This window comes from Triturus cristatus, chromosome 3_2, assembly GCF_964204655.1.
Source record: "Triturus cristatus chromosome 3_2, aTriCri1.1, whole genome shotgun sequence".
In the NCBI taxonomy this organism is placed as follows: domain Eukaryota; kingdom Metazoa; phylum Chordata; class Amphibia; order Caudata; family Salamandridae; genus Triturus; species Triturus cristatus.
In genome coordinates, this window is record NC_140584.1 from 207,249,404 (window position 1) to 207,275,422 (window position 26,019).

Below are 26,019 nucleotides of genomic sequence, written 5' to 3' on the forward strand. Positions count from 1 at the left end.
CCTCTTATTTTACTGAGCTATTTTATTAAGATTCTGTATCAAATTAAGTCCCGGTAATTAAATTATTTACCACAGAAGAAGCAGATGTAGTTTTGCACAAAGTTTGGGTGACATATTTGGCGCATTAATACCTTCAGTAGGAGTAGCCTTAAATGATGTAAACATTAGAAAGCTGTCAATATTGGTAGATAGATTAGCCACCAATAGTGGTGCACTAACCGTGATTAACAAAGAGCATCTTGCAATGAGGGCTATGATCATTCAGAACTGACTTGCTTTAGAAATGCTTCCTGCAAAAGAATATGGAGTTTGCAAGGTTATCTGCACAAGAGAATTCTGTGCCTGTATCCCTAGAATAAATTACTAGCTTGATAACTTTTTCGTGGACATCATGAACGTTACACATAAACTAAAAGTGCTTGAGGAAACTGGTGCTTGGGAGGGAATATCATCTGTATTTAGTTCCATAGGGAGAGGATTTTCAAAGTTAGGTGAAGGGTTGGGAAGCGTAGAGGGAAGAATTATTAAATCAATTTTGACCAGTATGATGATCATACTAATTGGAATAGCATGTGTTTTCCTCTTCTTTAGAGGCTGTGGATAATTTTATCAAAGGGGGGGATACAATTTGAGAGAAAGAAGACATCAGTATTGAGCCGAAGAATAAGAAAAAGGATCAATGTGATATAAGGGGAATAACAAAGGGACCTGCATACTGAAATGAAAGCTGGAGGAAACTAGGCAGAAGAATTCAAAGCTAATGACCAAGGTCCTGTGAAGTCTCCAGAGTGTGTTTGTGATTATTCCATGAAATCATTGAGGAGGGTGATATAGCAGTTTTGCGGAATTTAATGCTTTGCAATAAAGAAGATTTATACTCTAGTTAACACCGTTGAATGTATTTAGTTGTAAATGTTTCTCTTTTGCTTTATTCTGATGAGTTTAGAGCCTGTGAACCAAGTACTACTGTATTCAATGTATGGCATTCTTTTTTCAGAGCCATGTATAAGCAAACTTCTTGACTGATTCTGTACTTTAGCTGAGTTTGCCCTCTGATTTATTGACTAATGGATAGTGACTACATTGACTTATCTGCTGTAGGACAAAATTCTTAACTTAAAGCCTTTGAGGTTGAGACATCTTTGTCATTTCTTGTAGAACCAAACGTGTTCTTCTACATTTCTGTTACTTGAAATTGCCACCTTTTGTCTACTTCAATTGAGACGGATCCAGTGGGAAGCACCAAAGTCCGTATATGAACTACGCCACTTCCGATCCATTAAGGCGCACTTTGGAGGCAAGATAAAATGGGTTTTGTGCACTGTCACCTGGATATCTGACAGAATATCAGAAACAGAAATATTATGTGAATATAATATCGTGTCAAACATACCAAGGACCAAAATATCTAGATTGTAAGTGCAAATAAGGAAGTATACATTTACTATTCTTAACGCCACATCTACGTAACTTCAAGATATATACATATCATCAAGGTACATATATGTGGAATTATATATAATAAAACTTTGCTTACCTTTAGCAATTTACCTTCACGAAATGTGTGTCCTCGTTATTCTTGATTTGCTATTTGGTCCATGATATTTATGTTTCCGATAGTCTGTTTAAATACCCATCACGCATAACAGTACTCATACCAATTTATAAGGGTGTACCCATGAGGCAAAAAAAAATTCAGAAAACAACTATCAGTCATATCTACAAATTCTGGTGGGAACTGGAAAACAAACAGGTACAGCAGGCTGTGTGTTAGTGAACTTGTATACAATCTTCTAATGAAACACCACTGTGAAATAGAAACATTTCTACTGGTTTATAGTGGCGCCCGGATGTTCTTCCACCTTGGGAAAGAATAGTCTTATGAAACTTATTATAAGAGCTGTTCTGTTTGTTTAAGCATTGGGGCAATAACCAAATTAACAACTGTATCCCAGAGAGAGTTTAGACCTCTTCTTACCATGCATGGCCATAAGGGCCGGATTGGGGAACAAAAAGCAGCCCTGACAAAAATGCTCAGACCAGCCCCACTCCTTTAGTCTCCGGGTGAAGTCTCTCTCTCTCTCAATTCATTCCCTCATTTTCTCTCCTCTTTCTCTTCTCTGATAGCTTTCTCTCTACCTCTATCCATCCATTCTTTATTTCTTTCTTGGAGCCTCTCATGCCTGCTGCTTTAATTCTCAGAAAAAGTCACCGTGGCTCTCAAAATCGGCCTCCATGAGCTCCAGCCCACCAGGGAAATGCCCGGTGGAATGAAAAGCCTGTCTGGTCCTGATGAGCAGAAATGCACAACAGGTCAAAAAAGCAATTGTAATGATGGCTGGCAGAGTGCAGCACTGTGGTAGAGCTGTGAGCTGATATGCAACCTGTTACTGGATGCCCCTTTGAGCTCTGAGCCCTCATAAGAAGTATGTCTCTGGTGCCAAACTGGAGAGCAAGTCTTTTTATTTCAGAGGCCCGGACTTTACAGGTTGGAATGCGGAGGGTCGGAAATTATCTTGTCACGGGGCTATACGTGGTGGAGCATTAGGGACCCTCGCTATCCTTGGTTGTCATGGTTCATACTAGTAAAGCTGCACAACATCTGTGGGTTAAAGTAGTCTTTCCAGTGCAAATATGCGAATGACTGCTCACACAGTTTTCAGGGCAACATGTGACTCCATTGAGGACAGAGGAAAGCTAACACCTCGGTACCTCTCACGTGCAAGTAGCTGAGAAAGAGCTAATTACATATGGTCAGACTTATTTTCTCAGTTCACCCCTGACAAGTGTCAAGCATTTGCTTGATAATTCATGTGAGTAGAAGGACCATATATGTGTTAGTCTAATCTTCGTGGAACTTTGGGAGGGCTGTCCATACCGGTCAAGAAGTCCACCCGTCCTCATGTTATACCTGCAACCAGTCATGGCTTTTTAGCAAACCTGAAAGCTGGCATTTTGAGCCAAAAGCGTTAGTGGTAAAATCAAACTAAAATTCCCACAAAGCAAGGTGCTGTTGTTGGCTAACTTGGCAGCAGTGGCTGATTGTGTCACCCATGGCAAGGGGGCACTTCACAGCTATGCATTTAATTGTTAGAGGCCATCTTTACAACTCAGACTTGTCAGGTGTTTGTGTGCGAGACACTGGTTCAGTGTGATGTATTTCATTAAGTTTCGATTGCCCCTCCAAGGAACATGATAACACCAGTTTGTGGCGGTCGATTCAATTGAACTCAATGGAGGGAAACAGGGTTTTGTGAGAATAAAAATGGTATACAGTGGAGAGTGAAAATGGTATACAGTGTTGGCTACCCAAATGAAATCTTTGGGAACAATTTTGAAGTTTGGGAGCATGTCCAGCTTTCGTCCAACAAACACCCCCCCAGGTAAACAAAATTTGGCATCCCATATGAACTGAATTACACCTCTTATTCTCCACCGTTCCCAAGTCTCTTCTCCTTGTGTTTCACAAATAGCTTTTAATTCCCCCGAAAGGCCATTTAGGATTTGGTCAATACGTATAAGCTGCGCGAATCAAGACTTTTCCAGTGGACACTATGTTCTGTTTTTTTTTAAAGTGCACTGTCTTTATCCAATACATGGATTGAATGTTTTAGTATGCAGGGCTATTTCTTAACAGAAATTGACAGAGTCAGCAGAATTGGGGTTTTTACCGTGAAAAGGTTGGGAACGATGACGACGAAGCTCTGGTGTGTCATGTTTTGTAAGGTGGTACATCTGAAGAGGGTATTTTAACTTCAGGGAATCTCAATAACTAGGTGAGTGCCTAGAATAAATTTGGATCTGAACCCAATTTTACCCTTTGGAAGGACCTGCATGAAGTACCTCCTCTTCTCACGATGCCTGCAATACTTTTAACAGGACTCATACGACACTACTTAGCAAGTTTGCCATACTTCAAATTGAAAAAACATCTTGCATTGCTGCTATACCTTACATAGGACAGTACCAACACTTCTTAGCAAGGTGGTCCCACCTGTAATGGAAATCTATGGGCATTTCCAGCAGGATTCACAGACTGAATCGTAAAGTCCTAGCACCTCTGAGCAGGAGTGATAGAGGTGTAAAGGGGCACCGATTGCACTTTGTAGGAAAGATTCTCATATTTCCAGTGGTGCTTCTCAGGAGGACTGTATTGTAAATAACATATTGTGGGCTTACCAAGAACATACAAGGGCTTGCTGCCTGCCCATTGCTCACCATTAGTTGGCTTTACTGTCACTCTCATTTGCGTGCTTCCTATTCATGTGCCAACTTGTGAATGTTGTGTTTGTCCCTGCCATGGAGCAGAGCCTCTTTACCATCTCTTTGCTTGGCTAACTTCTATGATTCCATTGCTTGCTTTTAGGGACCTACTTTTTCTTTTTGTTTATGCACTCCTAAAAAGTCCATGTGTCTTTCAGCTATCTCCCCTGTGTGTTGTACCATCTCCCTTACACTACTTTTTCTTGTCCATGTGGTTCTCTCTCCCCATCTGCACTTGTGTTGTGACCTTTTGCCTCTGTGGGGTTCTCCCTCATCCACGAGCTACATTTTGCTCTTTTTCACTTGTGTTGCTTCCACCCCGCCGTCTTGCTCTGTCCCCAGACCAACCGTGTTGCTCCTCCCCGCCGCTTCTCCTCCCCAACTTGCTCTCATCCTCATTTAAGAAAAAAGAATTAACACGATTTCGCCTTTCTTTTTAAAACAGTGTGTTCACACTTCTTTTTTTCTTTTATATATCGATCCACCTCAAATCACTAATTAAAAAGGAAAAAGACAACGTCATTTTGTTGGCAGGCTTGTATGTTGACCGCATGCACTTGCCTACAAAATAAAGCAGTGACCGCGTCACTGCACTTAATGACCATGGGGCACAGCAGCTGTGATACCGTACAGCATGACTAAAAAAGATTGCAAAGTCAATAGGCCTATTAGGTGAGACCTGCTGACTTTACCAATGCTTACTTCTTTTATTTGTGGGATTGCATAGACACTTCTCAACAGGTTGCTTTGTATCTTATGAGATAGTACCTGCACTTGACAGCAGTACTCATTTAACGTCATTGAGGCAGTTCCAGATTCTTTCCCCTGAAATCTCTTTTTATGGGAAATGTTCAGAACTCATAAGTAGGGCTAGTCTGCTTTCTGTGGGGCTTAACCAACGTCCCTATGCAGTGCTGCATACATTTGAAAGGACCAGTATTGACATTCTCAAAAGGGATCCAGGACATGTAATGGGACATATCCGATCTTCTCAGCACAGTAGCAATGTTTTTAAACTGAAAGTATTTGAATGATATATTCGTAAGGGACCAGAATCAAAACTTCTCATCCGTACTATTATTTTTTTTAAATCTAGCAGTACTGTTTAGAATCAGGATTGTGTTTTTAGTTAGTTGAATTCTGTTAAAGTGTGCATTTAATTAAAACCGTTGCACTAATTACATACATAAAAACCTTTAAAAGAGAAACTTTTTTTAAAGAAAGGTCATTAAGCAAGATGTCAATGTACAAGTGCAAAACAAAAGTGATTATGCAAAGTAATATTAAATAGGGTGCACAGTTCAGAATATTACACGTTTTAAAGTGCCGTCCGTTACAATTTTTGTCCGTGTATTAGAGCTGTATCTTCAGTCTTGAATTACCAGTTTTCAGAAAGAAATGGTGGGGGGTGGGGGGGAATGGGGGGGGGGGGCAAGTGAAGAGCTGTGGTGTCTGACAATTGATTTTCTGGTCTAGTCGTATCAAATAATTTGTAAGCTTGCAATTGAGCTATATATATCAGTCAAATTAAAACAGGCTACCATTGCCGGCATATCTCCCTCTGGTTCCATGCTGGTCATAGATTGGTGCTTCTGTCTTTTATGTTTGCTTTGCATATTCAAATTTGATGGACCGTGTCTCAGGTGCTTTCCCGCATAGTCGATAAAGCTCCGTTCTGCCTGAGCGCTTCCAAAGTGGTAGATGTAGAAGTGATAGTAAGCAGCCCAAGCAATATTTTAGAAATGATGTTTTGATCTAGGCTTTAATGGCAATGCCCATATGCGATTGTGGGGCTATCTTATCATAAGACGGCATTGGGAGCTATCAAGCCTCAGTGCAAGGGCCTCATTGTCGGCCAACAGTGATTATGCTTTGACTCTTTTATTTTCAGTGGCCTTGACTTAGGAATAGGTGGAAATTGTGTCCCATTCTTCAGTTAAACCTAGGGTTGCTAGGGTAGTGGCAGGATAATCTCTGGCCGGGGAGTGGTTTCTGCTGCAAATTTTTCATCCCGTGGTAGTGATTCAAGGCCCGCTTTTGGTTTTCCTTAGTTTGTTACAGAGTTTGATAAAAGATCCTTGTCTTGCTATGGATTGCTTGACTAGTCCAAATTAAAGGCACAGCTGGGCTGGAGACGAGCGACACAGCAAGGAGAAAACTGATTTGGAGAGTTTGATAATGGTATTATCCAGGTGAACGGCGTCTCTGCCCCTCAAGGCTTCGCTTCCATAGACTATGGCTGGAACTAATTTGGCCTGGATTATCTTCAAAAGAGGTAAATATGTAGAAGACGCAGTAGCTGTTTGTATACATTTAAAGGCTACAGTAAGAGCTATTGATTTCTGGTGCATGAGCTCCACATGTTGTTTAAAGGAGCCTTGTGTATCATGAAGCATGCCCAGGTGCTTGTACTTTGTTACCTTCTTGGCTTTGTCCTTGCCCATATGCCACTGGTAAAGACTCCTTGACGGTTTTCCGTGAATCATTATCTTTGACTTCTTTAGGTTGATTCCCATTGCATTAGCGTTGGAATATAAAGCTTTGCCTTTCAGAAGCTTGTGGAGGCCAATTTTTGTGAGGCTTAGTAGTACTAAGTCTTCCACGTACATCAGATATGATAGCTGTATATTGCCCAGTTTGGGTGTGTGTGAATTAATCTGAGCTAAACTAGTTGGAAGATTAGCTAAAAAGAGATTAAAAAGAGTGGGGGCTAGCATACATCCTTGCCACAGCCCTTGATGGGTTGGAATCTTTATGTATAGGTGGGCACCATCACCTAACTTAATTCTGACCCAGTTATTAGTGTGGACAACAATTAAGGCTTTCAACAATAGGTTAGGTACATTCCACCGACCAGTTTGCTCCACAGCTTTCCTTTGTCCTCTCGATCAAAAGCTGCCTCGTAATTCATAAAGAGCAGTAGAGGGCCTGCTTGGTTGTCCTGTGTTGTTCAAACAGCAAGAATACAGCCATTAGGTTTGTAGTTGTTCCGACTCCTTTAGAAAAACCCGTTTGGTTCAATTGAATCAGATTCTTCTCAGTTTCCATTGACTCTAGCTCCTTGAGAAGGCAGCCAGCGAAGTATTTTGATTCTGTGTCCAGAAGAGCTATAAGTCGATAGTTTGTGTTGTCTGTGTCATTTCTCTCCCTATAGATCGGAGAGATGGTGGAGCCTCTCCATAAATACGAGGATGGTGTTTGAAATAATTTTTCTCTCATATACTGACTCCAGGTGCCTTGCCCAGAATGATTTGTCCTCTTTTAAAATAAGCTGTTGGAATGCCATTTGGGCCCCTGGTGCTCCTTCTCTTTGGCTCTTTGTGACCTGGTGCTCAATTATTGCTGCCCGGATGGACAGAGGGCTTGAGGCCGAAGTTCCAATCATGATGTGCAGGGCCTTTACTTGGTGTTATGTGGCCTCTTCCAGGCGTGTCACACGGCCCACATGGCCGAAATGTTCTGTGACATATTTGTACCTGTTTTCTTCTGAGTTGTTAGTTTTAACTTTTGTCTGAGATAGATCACTTAAGTTGTTCACAATCTTCCAGAATTTTTGTGCCTGTTGGGGGTTAAGATCGTACAAGCGTTTGGTATTTAAATTATCATTAGCCTCTCTTTTTAGGTCCCACTAGTGCTTTCTGTAGGGGAACTTGGACTTTGCCAGTTTGGTTTTCAGTGCATCGTCGTTGGAGCTTTTTTGATAAGCACAGAGGGCTTGATTGAGACCCCTTTTATCTCTTTTGTTCTACTATTGACTGCCGACCGGGCGACTCTGTGCTCTACTGATGCATTGTGAATTTCTCCCAATATAGTGTTGGAGGCGCTCATGTTGTCCAAAAGGACTGTAACCGAACATTCAGCTGCTTCTGATAGATCATGTATTGTACTGGACGACCATGTCAATCTCTTATTGTTTACTGTGTAGAAGCTGCCTTGTATTTCACCTGCTGGTTAATGACTGTCCAGGGAAAGGGCGAAAAAACAATGACAAAGTTGCCAATACTGATATCTTCTTTTGAAAACAACTAGTTCAACAAGGTGTAAAGACTTTAAACAATGTCACCCTAATCTATTTTTATCAGAAAACTTTTTATTCAATTTCATAACAGGGAACACATTTATCTTTTCAATAAAATGTGGATCTCTTTTTGAACAACACACGTAAAAAACACATTAACAATACAAACAATCAATAAATGAAAAACCTATTGAGACAAAAAATGAATAACAATTTCATTTGACAACATTCAGGCACAGACTAGGACGACATAAAACAAATACCATAAAACAAATCTACATTCATAAAATAGACAGTGGTTATAATTGCAAACATTTTTTGAAAGATACCGCAATTTGATCAACAAACAGTGTGAATTTTTAAACAAAACGTATTTCTGCACTGAAAAGATGTACTCGATTTAAATAATTTTATAATTCAGGCACAAACCTCAAACATAAATTTGTAGCCACACTTGTTTTATGTCGTCCTAGTCTGTATCTGAATGTTGTCAAATTAAATTGTTATTCATTTTTTGTCTCAATAGGTTTTTCATTTATTGATTGATTGTATTGTTAATGTGTTTTTTTTGCGTGTGTTGCTCAAAAAGAGATCCACATTTTGATTGAAAAGATAAACGTGTTCCCTCTTATGAAATTGAATAAAAAGAATTTCTGATAAAAATAGATTCAGGTGACATTGATTAAAGTCTTTACACCTTGTTGAACTAGTTGTTTTCAAAAGAAGATATCAGTCTTGGCAACTTTGTCGTTCGTTGTTTTTTTAGATTGGCTGAGCCTTACTGATTAGAGCCTAACCCTTTGTGTTTAAAGAAAGGGCGAGGCATCACTCTAGCAGTAGATGATCACTTTTGTTCCATGTCATTATTGAAAAGCTGGAGACCAAATGAATAAGGGGACAGAGAGCACTGTGAAGTCTATTAAATGGCATGACTTGTGATTGTGGTAAGAAAAAGAGGGTGGGCGATCACTTTGTAAATGGCTGTTGATTACTCGTAGGTTCAGAAACTCCAGTTCTCTAATGAGCTCTCTGCCCTTTTTATCGTTCTTGAAGATAGAGTTTTGAACTTGTTTAGTGATCAACCAGAATACATTTTGAACTCTAAGGAAGTCCTCGTCTTGCACTGACTCCTGTAAGTTCATATTGAAATCCTCTGAGAAGGTTATTTCTGTAGGATGTGGACCATCTTGCTTATCTATGATTTCCTTTATCAAATGTTCTTTGGCTGACTGTTTAAATTTCGCTTTTGGAGGTATGTATATATTCATTAGTGATAGGTAGAGTGTCTGTGGGACTTGTTTCATAGTGTTTAAGACTGTTTGCAAGCCTCTCCATCCTGCCAGTTTCATGATGCAAGTACCTTTTAGGGCCACCTGGATGTAAATTGCTAGGCCTCCACTTTGACGGCCCTAGGTAGCTTCTTTTGTGGCAGGAGCTGAGAAACTAATCAGGGATGTGGAAATCCTATAGCCCGACGCCCAAGACATATTGTTTGGGGTCAAGGGCAACAAGTTTTCATGGGCATTTTGTCCTTGGGACAAGCAGGCCCAACCCCCAGCAGCACAAACCCTTTGGCTGCAAGTTTGGAGTACCACATTATGGATCAGGGAAGGGCACGGTCTGCAGTTAAAATAATGTTTTTGTCCATATGTTAATGCTGTTCAAACTTGTATTTATAGTTCATTAATTGAAAGCCTTTATTAGGGTGAGCGCTCCTATTAAATGCAAGCTCTGACTGCACTACTCAGTGGTTCCAGTATAAAAATGTGTTCCCACGTTTTCAAAGTTTAGCAATATGAGGCTATGTATATAATGCTCCCAGAAGGCTCCGATTTGATGAAAATATTTGCAGAAGCTTAAAAGCAAGATTGAGGATTCTTTGCTTTCAAAAGAAAATGTTCATTAAAAAAATGAAAGCAGGACGAAAAACATTTCTCTAAACTACTGTAAAATTTCAGGTACCATTTCTTTGCAGCATAATTTAGTAAATGTGTTGATCCCTGCTAGTATTTCTCATAAATATTCTTAAAGAAAAATCAGTGTTACCAGCTTCAATAAGATTATGGGAAACATACATAAACAAGTATTGGCAAAACCAGTAGGTCTGAAATTGGTGGTCATCTTTTGAGTTTTGTCAATGTGCGAATTGTTTTGGCATGGTTTTTGTAAAACCTTATTGGTGTGGGAGCTGCCGGGCCCTCACCATTATAACAAACATTGGCAAAAGCAAAAAAATATTTTTGGTCTAAAAAAAACAAAACCACACACTGCCACAGTAGTTACTGTCACTGAACAAAACTACTTTGTGTGCAGATATGCTCCGTTTGAAAGAGCAGAATGCTGTCACTCTCAGTGAAGCCAGCCGATACAGAGAGAGACACAGAATTTTAATACGCAAATGGTCATGGTTAACGCCAGACCAACAAGGGGCCCAATTATTAAATAAAGTCTCAAAAATGCACCCATGGTATATGTCCTTGCATTAATTGCAGCTATACGGCTTTCATGAATCCCCAAGAATTTACAGAAGTAGGACAAGAAATAGTACTCCTAGAAAATATTTGTGAACTACATTTTAGCATGAGCAAATATGCATGTGTAGATTTGCTCATGAGTAAATCTGAGTGTTTGCAAGTTCACTTTCTCTCCAACCACTTTTTCCCAACTCTGGAAAAAGGTTTACGTCTGCCATTGTCAGGAGTAAATTTCCCACATTTCTTAGTATGGGAAAAGATTAAAGAAGAGTTGTTGAAAACCCTTAAAACATGCAAGTTAGTTGTTTTGCACAGACTCAAAAGGGCATTCTAACCCTGGAACTATTGCTTACCACTACCTTCGGCCCCAGTATATAGATCTATGGAAAAGTGGCAACATAAGGAAATTGGAAGTATTCAAACACTACTATGGTATGAGCCCTGGCATAATCAGAGAGGCTATATCTGAGCTCTTATATAATGAGATTGCTGCCATAATTGTCGCCATTCTACATGGCACCAAAGAGACAAGTGGATTTTGTTACAGGACAAGTAAATCTATGTAGCAACCTGCCCCATGGCCAAGTAAATATTTTGTTAAATTCCACACCCCTGCTAATATAGCCTGGAATCACAGGCACTTTTTCAACCAATGTGTCTTGTAGCATAATTATCTAGAAGGAGAGCAAAAATGTTAGTCTCGTTTGCCAGTTTATTTGACAGGCCATTGATGTTCCATGAGCAGATTTGAAGCTTCCCTGCCCAGTCGGGTATTGCTGATGTTGTGAAGCCTATACATGCTTGTCTTTTGGATTGATTTAGGGCTCCTTGAATCCAGCTGTCTTGTGTAGGCTCCCTGTTGGTTATCTTCTGAAACAAAGAAGTATGATGGCTGAGAGATTGCATGGTTTACTCCACGCGCCCCTCACAATCGAGCTTGAGTGTTTGGATGGGGTAGTAGGTGATTGATTTGTCTTACCAGGTGCCAGTACTTGTGGATATGCTGTATCTTTATTGGGTGACACCAATATCCCCCAGTTTTGAAAGTCGCAGCGACCCTTAGAAACTGATTGGCAGATGCGGATGATGACCAGGTCACCTTGGTGGTTTCGTTTGTTTGTCCTGAAGTTGGAGCTATGAACTCAACCGAAACAATATTGGCGGTTGTCAAGTTCTCTGTTTCTGGAATTTGTCTTAGCAGTTGGAGGATGTTGTCTCGATTGAGTAGGTCAAAACGGCCTCTCGATTAATACTCTGGATACATTCACACTACTTGGCTGCCTATTGCACCGGTGGAAGGGGGTGTCCCAGTGTCAGTGGCATTGGATCCGATGGCTTGAAACTGCTGGCCCTTTATTCTCAGAGCAGCATTCTAATGTCCGATTGCCTTTTGGGCCTTTCTACGAAGGTAGTAGGACCAAGTTTGATGTTATCCTGGGGCCATGTTTATTGTTTCCCTAAGTTATATGTGCCCCAGTTCGTCTTGGTGATTAACGCTGTTGTTGCCTGATCTGTAGCCCAAGTTTTTTTTTTTTTTTCCAGAAATTTATATAGAGCTAACTTGACCTGAATCCAATCAGGTATCAGAGCGCTTTACATAGCACCAGTTATGTTACATGAGACAAGTTGACTTATTGCTCCTTGCTTCTGGTGATGCAATGTTAGTCACTAAATGTTTGCTTTCATTTTTGTTCTATGACTAATTGGGAGGGCTGTTTTTGGTTTGCCAGTCCGCATGGTTGCCTGCACAGGGGGCTATTGGCCCTTCATTTTGCAATTGCACCCATCATGGGCATTGCAGGATCACCCTGTCTGCTTGAGTTGCCACCCGGCAACACTCTCTGCGAGCTCCTGTTACCTCCTCTTCCTGAGTGACTCCTACTTGAGATTTTGCGATAACTGAAATAAAACAGCTTGAGGAGCTGTGTAGCTGGCCTGGTCAAAGTCGGATTTCTGGATATTTGGATTAACAGCTTGAGATGCCGTGTGATCGGCCCAGTCAAAGTCGGAGTTTGGATACTTGCTCTTCTGTTGTATTTCTGTTGTGCAAGTTTGGATTATTGTTCGGGTTGCTGAAAAATGAATAGAAACTTTTCCTAAAGGCAATAATTTCCTTCTGTTTGTGTGCTTGCGCAAATTCTTCCTCCTGGGGCCTCCTGACAATCGGTCAGGGGCAGATTGAATTGATTGGTTACTACTGGAAGAGTTATGGGTAATTCCGGAGATGGGCCCGTCTGGGGGGGGGGGGGGCAGTTCCCTAGAGCACCCAAAATTGTCACCGTAGGGGCTATGGTTCCTGTGGATGATGATGAATCCTGAGAAATGTCACCCTTAAGGTTACTGGGTGCGCTTGCCTTTATTTCGTGTGCTGATTGTAAGGCAGACTGGGTGGGTCCCATGGGGGCTTGTTTTGTCAATGACGCGTCAAGTATAAGGTTGTTAGCCAGATTTGCAGGCTTCGAGACCTTCTTGAGGTTGCTGAGGATGTCTCCCAGGATTGCAGGGAGATCTTTTAACTGTGCAATGTTGACAGTAGTCTCAGCAAAGAGACCATTAACTGAATGATCATGTATTGTGGTCTTACCTTGCACACTCTCAAGAAGATGTGATGTATACATTGTGGGAAGCCCAGGCGTGCCTGGTGGAAAACATGAGGAGTAGGGAAATACCCCCAGACAGATTTGTGTATTGCTGCACTCCTGTAAGGTGAAAGGGACATTCGCAGGAGGATGGGAGAGCCAGGAGTGTCTCTGTGCATTTCAAAGGCCTCTTTGATTCAATGATTGATCACAAGGAAGGGGCCTGGACACATCTTAGGAAGAGAGAGAGAGAGATGGGACTGATATGGAAATCATATAGAGTAGGGCTGGGAGCCCAGGATTAAGCTTTTGATGCACATAGCATTGTGGCTGCCATCCAGTTGTAAACTCGGATTACTCCCATGAATCTTGTTGTGGGCTAATCTGCTTTGGGTCCTGCCTGCTGTGTCAGACATCCTTCAGGAGGAAGAAGAAAAGGATAAGATTTCCATTTTAAAGAAGCAGAACCCCAACATAAAGCTTCAAAGACTCGGACACTGAATTGCATTTTACGTCTGGAAAAGGACTACAAGTAGGGGAGTTTGAGCCCCCCAAACTTTGTCATCTGCCGAGCAGCCAGACGGTCTGTTTGTAGAGGTAAAGCTCAGCAAGACTTCTGCCTGTGACCAGGACTGAGGGGCCCAAGCCTGCATAGAATTCCTGATAGGTGAGGAGACATCACCAAATTAAACCAAGACCACTTGCCCCGGAGCACCAGTGCCTGCCTGCATGTCAAGACCAGTGTACCCTGTGAGGAAGAGGAGAGCACTAGAAGGTCCAAATTTGTGTTTGATCCTCACTTCCTCCCCATTTACCTCTGCATTTACTCCTACCTCCACAGTAGCCACCTGTGTATCAGCTTTTTCTTTTGAGGGGCCACTGCGCGTGTATCCGTCATCCTCTTTACCATCAAGCAGTGCCTCAGAATCCATCTGCTTCCCCTGAGCTGGTTTTGCTGCATGACGTGTTCTTCCTGCCCTGCGTCGTTCCTCTAAGCTGAGCCATCTTCTCCTGTGCCTGTTCTTACGCTGCCAGTATTCCTCTGGAAGGGGAAGTGTCCAACTGCCGCCCTCCTCCTCCGAAGCTCTGCAGCTTCACAAGCCCATCACTTAGGTTCTTCTGGCACGTACTTCGACTGGTGCTTCAGTTACGGAGGATTCTTTGTCATCCCTTAAAGTAGGTTCCAGCACTAAATCTCAATTAGTCTGCTGTACATTGTTCTACTCCACCATCTTTCAAATCAAAGTAATGCTCAAGTCCCCATATCGTCAAACGATGCCGTCCCTGGGCTCCCGACCTGCTAGCTAGCTGGTCACCATGTTCCCTGGTCCTCATAGATGATCCTGTCCTTTTATTCTTAATGCATTTGCCATTCAAGTCCAGTTTTATTAAAGCCTTTATAATCAAATAACAAAAGGTACCAGACTGTACAGAAAAAACAATGATTAAATTAACTGCTTTCATGATGTTGTAAGTTCTTAAATTTCCCTAGCATTTGAAAGCTACTTAGCAGATGGCAGTTGATGATTGTGGTGTGTGCCACAACAAGATATATACTGTAACCTTATTCACACTCCCAAATATCACAGGTTCACCCTATCCTCTTATTTCTTTGCATTCTGGTACTTGCAGTTGTATTTTCCCATTATAAGTAGAGTACAAATATCAAAATAAATAGGGAGCATATGATACAAAAAACTTCAAAGGCATGTCTAAACTTTGTAAAATTGCCAAAACTTGATTATATAAAGTCTTGCTTTCACTTATGAGTGTTAAATTGAGTTAGTATTAAAAGCTTTTTGTGTAAAAAATTGCTTTATGTTATATCCTTTCTCTGGGTACGTGTGTTATTGTTGTAACCTGCTCTGTGTTCTATCTCGTCTTCACTACACTTTATTACATTGTATTGATATAATGTATGGAATAAATACACATTTAATGATTTTAAATGGTTCAGCACTCAAATGTTATAGTTGTATCCATGTGATATTTGTGATTTTAAATAGGTTTCCATTCCATGCATGACAGTGTTGTCCATGGTGCAACAGGTCCAGGGAGGACCTGGCCTGGCAGTTCCGGCTGGACTGTTCCCATTGGGTGCAGGATCAAGACTGATTTGCATATGGCTGGGTCCAAACTGGAATGGCACGGTGAGCAAAAAAACGATGGATTTAGGCCCAGATCTCTGTACTGGGGAGAATGTATGGCATTGATCTACATTCTGTCCATCAATTGTTCTTTTTGCATTTGTCACCCCGAGTGGGACGGGTATGCCCAGACGTGGGTCCTGTGCTCTCCATGCCACTGGACTCAAGCTATCCTGGCTGATGAGGGATGAAAGCCCAAAACCGATCCTAGGATGCTTGTTTCCAGTCCAGGGAGGATCTAGCCTGGCAGTTCGGGCTGGACAGTTCCCATTGGGCGCAGGATCAAGACTAATTTGCAAATGGCTGGGTCCAAACTGGAATGGCATGGTGAGCAAAAAAACGATGGATTGTGGCACAGATCTCTGTACTGGTGTGAATGTATGACATTGATCTGCATTCTGTCCATCAATTGTTCTTTTTGCATTCAGCATATAACTAAGTCATATGACAAATTTTTCTTTTTTCAATCATTCTTTATTTATTTTCTTTTTATAAATTGAATGCCATCAAAAAGCACAGTAGCCAATGCGTTTCCTCCAACAGAGACTTCTTCAGGGCTACAAAAGATATATACAGCTCAATAAATAAATATTTACATTGTACACATACAGTTAAAACAATTTACATCTATATAATCAATACACTTCAAACATTTCTTTTAAAATGTTACCGATGTTGGAACAGACTCCAAAAGGCACCACAACTTCAACTCACATGTATCTATAATGCCACATATGAATGGTTGCACATTTATATCAACTTGAAGTATGGCAATAAGATAATTTGTCCATAAATTTTCTCATTAAACCAACCCCAAAAAACAAATATCATTTGGCATATTTGATCTTGCGATTCTATAGAAAGCTCTGGACAGATTTGTGTAAGGCACCTAATTGGCAGAATATTTTAGTTACAGGCTAAAAAGCAGAGTATCTGTTTTTAGTCATTCTGACCTGACAATAGTATTAAAGTGATATTAATTATAATTCCAGCACACATTTTTTCAAAATATATTTTATATGTAAAAACATTAAAATAGACATACCTCCAAATTACATCACTAGTTCCTTATTGTCTGCTGGTAGTGGAGTGATCCAAATTTTGTCAACAACGTGCAATACAAGAGTTCTGAAATAACCAAATTAGTGTTGTGTGATCATATCTGTTAGCTATAAAAATCTTAGATATAAGAGAGAAGATTATGAAAAAGCATCGACACGAACTTAATATAAATTAGAAAAGAGCGTTATTTTCTTGCACTGCTTTGTCCATTATAATATCCGATTTTAATCATGTGACATTATCCATACATGTTTAATCACAATAACAAAAATTGTGATTACGCATAGTCGTGTGAGAAGTGTAAGTTTGCAACCAAATATACAAATAAGCGTTATTTTCTTGCACTGCTTTGACCATTATAATATCCAATTTTAATCATGTGACATTATCCATACATGTTTACTCACAATAAAAGAAATTGTGATTACGCACAGTCGTGTGAGAAGTGTACGTTTGCAACCACATATATAAATAAGCGTTATTTTCCAGCACTGCTTTGGCCATTAAATAATATCCGATTTTGATCTTGTGACATTATCTATAAATGTTTACTCCGAATATCAAAGATTGTGATTATGCATGGTCGTTAGAGAAGTGTAATTTGGCAATCACATATAACTTGAATGGGTGTACTGCTGAACATGCCCCATCAAGTCCATAAACATCATCAAGTAATAGCACGAACTTGATTACAACTATAAAATTTGAGTGCTGAACCATTTATAATCATTTGATTGTAAATTGTTTTCCATTTGAAGTATAGAGGGGCTGTGTTTCAGGTTCGCTGCACCATTGAAAATATACTTGGCTCAATATTGCTGTTGGCTAATGCGGTTGTATCATTGCCTCAACCCCACGCTGTTCCCAAATACACATTTACATCTTTTCAGTTCGGAATCTTCTCCATTTTATAAGATATACCAATACACTATAAACACTTCATGAATGATCTTATGGGTCACACATTTCGCCTTGTTGAAATGAATACTATGCATCATTGATACGTGCAAAATACAGACTACATTCAGTTCAGAGTTGATGAAGAAGGTGTTCCTGGTTGCGGATTTCTCCAGTTGTCTCACAAACATGATTGATTCCAGAGAGCTGGTATAACAACATTATTGATCACAGTAGTTAGTTGTTTCAGAAATTAAAAATAATGCACTATTGTGTTATACATGTGTCAGCATGTTCAATGAGTTAATATAGTTCAAACAGAACCCCCCATTTCAGTGCAATGCTTCCACCTTTGGCAATCAACTTGATTATGACGGTGTTTTAAAAGAATTGTATTTCTCTGTCTCTATTTTTCTGTTGATGCGTAATGGACCTGCATTCGACCCTTGCTCATTTTAAAAGTTAACTTTTTTGGGGTGTATTTGCATGGTATTTGGATTTTTCCACCTCTTAGGCAAGTGTCGTTTAGGCAGCATCAGTGGTAGGTCAACAAACCTATTCTAGTTTCCACAGCTTACATCTAGCTATCAGGCCCTGCAGACAGCTGTTTGTATTGCATATATCTGCCCTGCTTGGCTTGTGAGTAGTGTAACTAGATTAGTAACTTCTGACCAGTAGTGTTACGTGGATGAACAGGGCTGTCACATATGCCTCAGATCTGTTCCATCTATGTGACAAATTGGGCAGTTTGAAATATTTTGTGCGGTCGTCGTGACAATAGGTAAGTGTTGTGCATGGAAATGCGGCTTGGTGCTTGTTCCTTATAAAAGACACTGTTCTGGATTGAAAATGGTAATAAAACGATTTTCTTTTTTTTAAAATGTATGTGCGGTGCAGAATATAATACTGAATCAGTTTAAACCTAGTAATGCAAGACACTGATCCTGGGTATTTTACAGCTGAGCTTCACCTAGTCTCGCATAACTCAGCCTTCAAGTTCTCCTATAGTTTTTAGGCTTTGCCTAAGCCAGGGAATGCGCTTTCGCTTGTGAGATCTTTTGTTTTCTGTACAGTGTGCTCAGAACCCTCCCACTACTTGCTATTGGTTGGCTGCATTGTCACTCTTATTTACTTATTAGTCTGCTGCTATAGGCTTTCTTACTCTTTATGTGTTTGTCTCTTCCTTAGAGATGGCTCGCTTTTTTAAGTGCCACTTTTTTCTTTGTGTTTCTTGCACTCCACCAGAGTGTGTCTTTTTCAGCTAGCTTCCTTTTGTACTTCTCCCCCTCTGTGTTCCTCCCCTGTCTGTGTTGGTTTTGTCATCTCCCTCCTGCTGTTTGTATTGTCTTTACCCCTACCCTCCCTCCAACTGCCTGTGTTGGTTTGAGCCCACCCTCCCTCGCGATGTTAATTTTGGCTTACCCCTCCTTCTCGCTGTCCATGTTCACTTCGTTCTTTCTGCTATCTGTGTTATGCTTTGCTCCGCTCCCTCGTTGTCCAAGTTGGCTTTGCTCCCCCCCGCCATATAGATAGGCTTTGCCCCTCCGTCCTTCCCTACCTCCTGCTATCCATGTTGGCTTTGCCTCCTCCTTTCTTCCCTTCCTCCCTCTTGCTGTCCATATTAGCTTTGCAGCTTCCCTCTTTTTCCTACTGCTGTCCGTGTTGGCCTTTCCCCACCCACCACCCTTACATCTTGCTATCCATGTTGCTTTGTCATCATCCTCCTTCTCTCCTGATGTCCCTGTTGCATTGCCCTCTCTCCCTACCACTGTCCATGTTGCTTTGTCCCCACTCTCTCTTCTGCGGTTGTGTTTCCTTGCCACCATCCTCCCTTACTCTCTTAATCTGTCCATGTCACCTTTCTACCACCCACCCTCCTTATGTTGTGTTTCCTTACCCCATATTCCCGCCCACCCATCCACGTTGTTGCCCCCATAATAAAGCATTATGATGTGGCCACTGCTTGGCACGTCATAGTGCTTTTTAACCCCCACCCCTCCTCCATTTTGCCTCCCCCTCCATGTTTGTTACTTCCTGCACCACCCTCCATTCCGCCAGCAACGAAAACTGCTCTACGCCTTAGGCAGCACTATGTTTTTTAACTTTCAGCCATACTACAAAGCACACACACTTCTCTGCAACATGGATTTTATTTTTAAACTCCTAAAGCGCACAATGCCCGAAGGAGTCTTGGAGCTGCTGCTATCTGAGTAAAAAGCCATATTTTTGAGGATCATCTGAAGGAGAGGAGGTTGGGACTCTCCCTTAATTCCAGGGGAAGGGAGTTCCACAGTTTAGCAAGACCGGTTATGACGCTTCCTTCAGCCCAAGAAGCTCATTTGAACTTGGGGGCAACTATCAAGTTGGCTGTGGAGGAACAAAGCATTCTGGAAGGGGTACACCAGGCAATTTTGTGCCTCAGATATTCGGGGCCAGAATTATGTAATGCCTTAAAGGCCATGCAAAGTGCTTTGACTTCAATCTGTCTCTTTACAGACAGCCAGTGAAGCTTAACTAATGCCTGGGATGCCGACTGGTGTTTAGGTATCCCAAGTGGAAGATGGACTGGGCATTATTAATACTTTTGTTTATTGGCATTTCAAATGATAGAACAATACAGTACAATGTTAACAATTAATCAGTAACCTGGGTTTACAATCATTAGCCAACACCCACAAGGGATGGGGTCATGGTAGCACTTTCAGGAGGATTAGATGCTATAAGATAACAATAATACAAATTTAATAGACTATAACCATGTCCATGCTTGCCCAAGTCTTGTCACAAAATGTGTGAAGAACATAATTTGAGGAAGAGTAGGGGATCAAAGGGGGGCAAGGAAAGCAATCCATTCTGCCTACGGAAGCACCAAGACCCGTGCACCCTCAGTCCTATCAGGGTTTGGTTCATTTTCGCAGTCAGGACTTGGCCCCACAGTCTGCCCCCCCCCCGCCCCCCCCAAAAAGCCAACTGCTGTACCATTTGTCAACCACTTCCCTCCAGAGCAGTTTACTAGGTCTGTGACGGACACCCCTTTCTTCTTCCTTCTGTAGCGCCCTTTCCTCAGCCCGTGCCCAGCATGTGACGTCACTCATGTTTCCACACTAGGCTCCGTCGGTGATTACCAGCCCATGGCCACTCGTCGCTTGGCCAGAGCCAGGACCAAGTCCACAAATGTATTCTCTACCTTCTCGGGGCCTGGCCTACAGAAGACACCCAATAAACAGACTGCAGGCATATTTGCGAGTGTCATAGACAGAGTGCTATTAAGACGCAAGATTACCTACCCCCAGAACCCTGTGATCCCAGGGCAACCCTAAGTCATGTGACCAAAAGCAGCATATAGTGTCGCACAGCGAGGGCAAACTCTAGGCTCCCCGCCATAGATAGTCTGTATCCTATAAGGAGTAAGATATGTCCTGTGAGTGTAATTGAATTGTATGTATTTAAGACACATATTTCGTGAGACTTTCTGTGGACATGCAAGCACCCTCCCCCATTCAGTGTCAGTCATGGTCCGACCAAAGTCAGTGGCCCAGCGAGCCCTAAGGGTAATCCAATGGTTTCTTAACCAGCCCATTCAGAGCCTTACAGAACCACACAACTAGGTGAGAGTCCATTCCCAGCATCAGGAGTAACTGAAGGACCACATGGGTGGGAGGTGAATTTAGGGGATCATGGTCATCAGACCGACACCCGCTGTGATGAGGTACAATGACTTTGATATATGCTGGCTAGGGGAGGGAGTGTATCCTACATTTACCATCTCTGAATGTGCAGCAACCCAACGCTTGGGGTTAGTGGCAGCTCATTCAGGGCAGATATTTGACAAGAGGACCCAATTGAAAGTACCTATTTGCATAAGAGAACATGTTATTACCTGTGGTGTTTTAGCCATTTGAGGAAATATGACTTGATTGAGATATAAAGATCTGTAATAAACATTGTTTATTGAAACACACAGGTATTTCCATTTGTGATCAATTGAGAATTTTACCATGCAAATATGGCAGCCGAAAACAAAGTATGGCGACTATGGAGGCAACAGTCCTCTTTCCTTTACCACACTCCAATTTCCATGCAGGAACATCTCATGTGACTTTCCAAAATATAAAGGTAAGAAACGTGATTGTGCACATTTCATTTATTATTATGCATTGAGAAAGGCTACTTGTGAAACGCATCTGCTTGAATATCAACAAGAAAGTAATGCCATGGCTGAATGTTTTAAGGCAAGGGGATACCCGAACTGGGTGCTCAAGAAAGCCAGAGAAAGAGCAGATGGGGTGGACAGAGTCCAGACTATCTCTGAAATTGCCACAGTGCCTACAGATACAGGGAGGACAGTACAAGAATGATCATGATGTACAGGTCAGACTCCAGGGATATCAAACGCATTCTATAAAAAAAATGGGATATTCTCAAATGTGACAACATCATTGGAGACACAATTCCTGACAGACCGAGTATAACATATAGAAGAGGAAAAAACATTAGGGATCTGTTAGTGCAAAGTGACATCACCATCTATCCCAACAGATATGAACACGGTCTTAGTGGTTTCTTTCCCTGCGGCCACTGCAAGGCTTGCAGGCACAGTACATTTCAGAACCAGGTCACCTATAACGACGTTAGCAAAACCATACCTCAATTCCTTACCTGCAGCTCTACGTTTGTCATATACGTCAAAGAATGCCCTTGCAAACTCTGGTATATATGGGCAGCACCACACTCATGGCGAAAATACGTATATTAGAGCATAGCAGAGCCATTACCAATAATGAGCCAAAATATCCATTAGTACATCACTTCTATGAAAAGCACTTTTCCAATTCATCCCATTTGGGGTTCTTTATCCTGGAACAGATTGATAGGAACCTGAGAGGGGGGAATAGAGCCTTAAAACTGAGACAGCGGGAGTCCAAATACATTATAGACTTTCAAACTAAGACCCCGGGGGACCTTAACCAAGACGAAGAGCTTGCCATACATATGAAAGAGGAATAGAGCTCTAAGCTGAACTCCTGCTAAATGCTAGTTTACTTTATTTGATGCTGCTATTGTCTAAGATGTAGTTACTTTTATTTGTGGTTGAATCTGTATTCCTCTGTACATTCTCTTTCTTTCAATTTGTTGTGCATTAGAATAGATAGCAACATACAAGTTGTTGGTTTTAATCACAATATTATTGTCTCAGAATTGTCAATCTCACAGAACCATTTTATTAATTTTTACTGTTCTTTTGCTTTTTTGCAGGAGAAAAGGAAGAGGCCCACTCACCTGTATTCACCTGCACAGGCTGCCTGCCCTTTTCCCCTTGGTCTCACCATCACAAATCATTAAGTTGGTAACTCTTCGCTTCTATGTGGGATGTGAAGTGCTTTAGACAGGGCTCTGTCGAACTAGTAGGAGTTTCTATTGCACAACCTTGAGTATCAGCAGCTATTTTTGCGCTTCAGCCTGAGTTTGCCCCATGGCACTTGCCAATTATTGCTTGCTTAGGGCACAAAGAATCTCACATGGCGGGACATCTCTGCATTTAGCCATGTGGCCAATGTTGGCTTCACATGACATAATTTTTCTGACATTGATCACTTAGCAACTTTCCCACAGCGTACAATCACAACTACTAGGGCACCATGCCGACATGCGCGAGCGCGCCTCTCCCCACTATTAGGATCAGCTTTTTTCGGTTTCAACAGCAACTTAGCAAGCATGCTCTCAGGCACTTGCCAGGGATTTTCATTTTAATCTGGGAGCGCTGCAACTAAAATACAACACACTTGCTTGCCATGTTCAACGTTGGTGTTGCCTTGTTACACGCCACTGTGACATTGAGAACGTTTTATTGACATACTTTATTTGCTTTAAAGTAACTACTATGAGCAAGTACGGTACGCGTGCCACATTCAAGCATTTCTCACATACCTCAGTGTCATGATTATGTTTATTGAATTAGAATGCTTTTGTCTACGCCATTGTGACATTGATAAAGTTTCATCATCATTGAACTTTTTCGATCAGAACTCGGCTGGCAGTCACTTGACTGCACTTTTATGTTAAAGATCAAGTTTACATTTGCCGTTACATGGATACTAACAGTTTAGACTTTATTCATGCATTTTTATCTGTGTAATGAATAACCAATGCAATGTGGTATATGCAACAGAACTGAATCAACACTATATCAGCTATGATTGTTACCACTCCAATATGTCTGCCACTATTTACACTATTTTGCGATTGCCCCATGTTGATGTTCACTAAAACCACTAGGCTATATCATTTTCCTTTTCTTTGGTGCACATGTCACGTGATCAAGGCCTCGGATGAAGCTGAAATACATTGTGAAATAAACACTTTTGCGGAATTCCATTTGTGCTGAGTTTTTCTGTCCTGAGAGCGCACTGATCTTTACGGCTTGAAGGTGATATATACATATATATATATATATATATATATATATATATATATATATATATATATATATATATATATATATAATATAAAACTTTCATAGTAATGCATTTTGAATAGTTAAAAAAATTATATATTGTAAAATAAATAATTGTATTAATTATGTTACCCTATATATAATGATTATATAAACATAAAAGTGTGTGTGTGTGTGTATATATATATATATATATATATATATATTTCCCACACAGAAGTCGTCTTTCAGGATTATGAAATAACTTCCAGCGGCACACCATGGAACGAGTCCAATAAATAATTTATTGTCTCACAAACCAAACAGTACAACGCGTTTCGGCGAAGCCTTTGTCAAGTAGATGACCTGCGCCCAATTCCCCATAGAAATAGGGGTCATAGTTCATCGACAGTGAGAAAACACTTACGTTATGCAAGCACTTCAAAGAAAACAATTGTAAATCACGAAATCAAATGCCTTAAATTCATTACTTTGTAGTATGAGCAAACAATTATTCCAAATATAGACAATTATAAATGCTCCCACAATTAAAACCAATTAATTATTGATCTTCTACGGGTTTTGCATATTGGCTGTAATATGCCTAAAAACAAAACATAACGTTTTCTAGCTGGTGCGCGTAAATAATAACATAATTATAAAACCTTATTTCCATGTATTAATTATACATGCGCTACCATATTTCCAAGGCATAGACATTTTCTAGTTGATATGTACAAATGACGGCATGATTATACACTATCATTTCCATATATTGATTGTGCGTGCGCTACCATATTTTTAAAAACATGCAATTCATTATATGATCTGTAGTGACAATCATTCCTGCAGATTTAAAGTCCATAAATTTCAATCAAAGTCACATACTTCATGATCAAAATCTGGCTATAACGGATAATGTACCCAAAATTGCATTGCGTCAGAAGTGAAGAATATATGCATATACATAAATTATAGGTAATGTACTCATTATCGAGCGCCCAACATTCATGACGAATGACATTAACAATGAAATGGATCTTATTGCATGTGTCTATTGTTCTTGCACTGTCTATATGGCTAGGGCACCGGCATGCTGCTGTTTGTGATGAAAATGTTTGCAGTGATCATAATTCATACAGTGCAAGGGTAAATGAAAAAAGGGAAACAAATTACAAGGGGAAACAGAGACTGTTAACCAGGGTGGACTAAATATTATTTATTCATAATATTCAGACTTCCTACACTAAGCCTAGTGAGGTACGTGGGGACTCCAGGCAATTTACTAATTATCTGTCATTTTACAGCCATAGAATCCCTGACCCATTGTGTGAAAACAATATCTTGAGAAACCCCTATTGTAAAAAAGTGACTAAGTTAAAACAGCAAAAGCTGATCAACATTCCAGGAGACTTGGGAGGATGGTGGTTCCTTTCTATATCATATATAACCTATAAGTGTGACAAATTCCTCCCCATAGTTCATACCATTGGGGATTTTTGTATTCAGCTCTATGATATACTTGGATTCAGTAACTCGTAACAATTTTTCACGATCCCCACCTCTGGGGTGTGGTGGGATTCTGTCAGTGCCATAGAATTTAAGTAAATTTGCATTGCTCTGATGTTTCTCCTGAAAGTGTCTTGCGACAGGATAATTGAGATCAACATTGGTTACCGCCCTCATATGTTGCAGAACACTTGTTTTTAGTTGTAATTTTGTGCTGCCCACGTAGTTTAACCCACAAGGGCATTCTAGGACATAGATACTGTAATCGCTGGTACATGTTATAAATGTATTGATTTCTTTTTTCTTTTTTCTATCCTGTCCCACAAAATAACTATCTCGATTCACACTGTGTTTGCAGGCTTTACAGGAGTTACACTTCCTGAAACCCTTAGCCTCTCCTAACCATGTTGTAGCACTAGGTGTTTGATGGTAACTATGGACTAAATGGTCTTGTAGTGACTTGGATTTTCTGTAGGTTATAGAAGGTGTTTTTCCCACAACAGAGCCAATGATGTACTTAACATTATAAGTTAAGGGACCCAATAATTTAGTAAAAAATATTTTTGACACAATGTTTGTGTCAAACGATATTCTTTACCTCGATATTGTACCAGTAATCCACTAAAGTTTATAGCTA

At 40.7% G+C, this 26,019-nt stretch overlaps 1 long non-coding RNA gene across 1 annotated transcript in view; it reads left to right on the forward strand.

Annotated features, from left to right (window-relative positions):
• Nucleotides 1-23,808, forward strand: part of LOC146857037 (uncharacterized) — a 68,439-nt gene extending 44,631 nt beyond the window's left edge. The window contains exons 2-3 of the long non-coding RNA XR_014979842.1: nucleotides 21,405-21,556; nucleotides 22,697-23,808. This is a non-coding gene — a long non-coding RNA (uncharacterized LOC146857037). The remainder of the gene's footprint in view (nucleotides 1-21,404; nucleotides 21,557-22,696) is intronic.
• The last annotated feature ends 2,211 nt before the right edge of the window (nucleotides 23,809-26,019 follow it).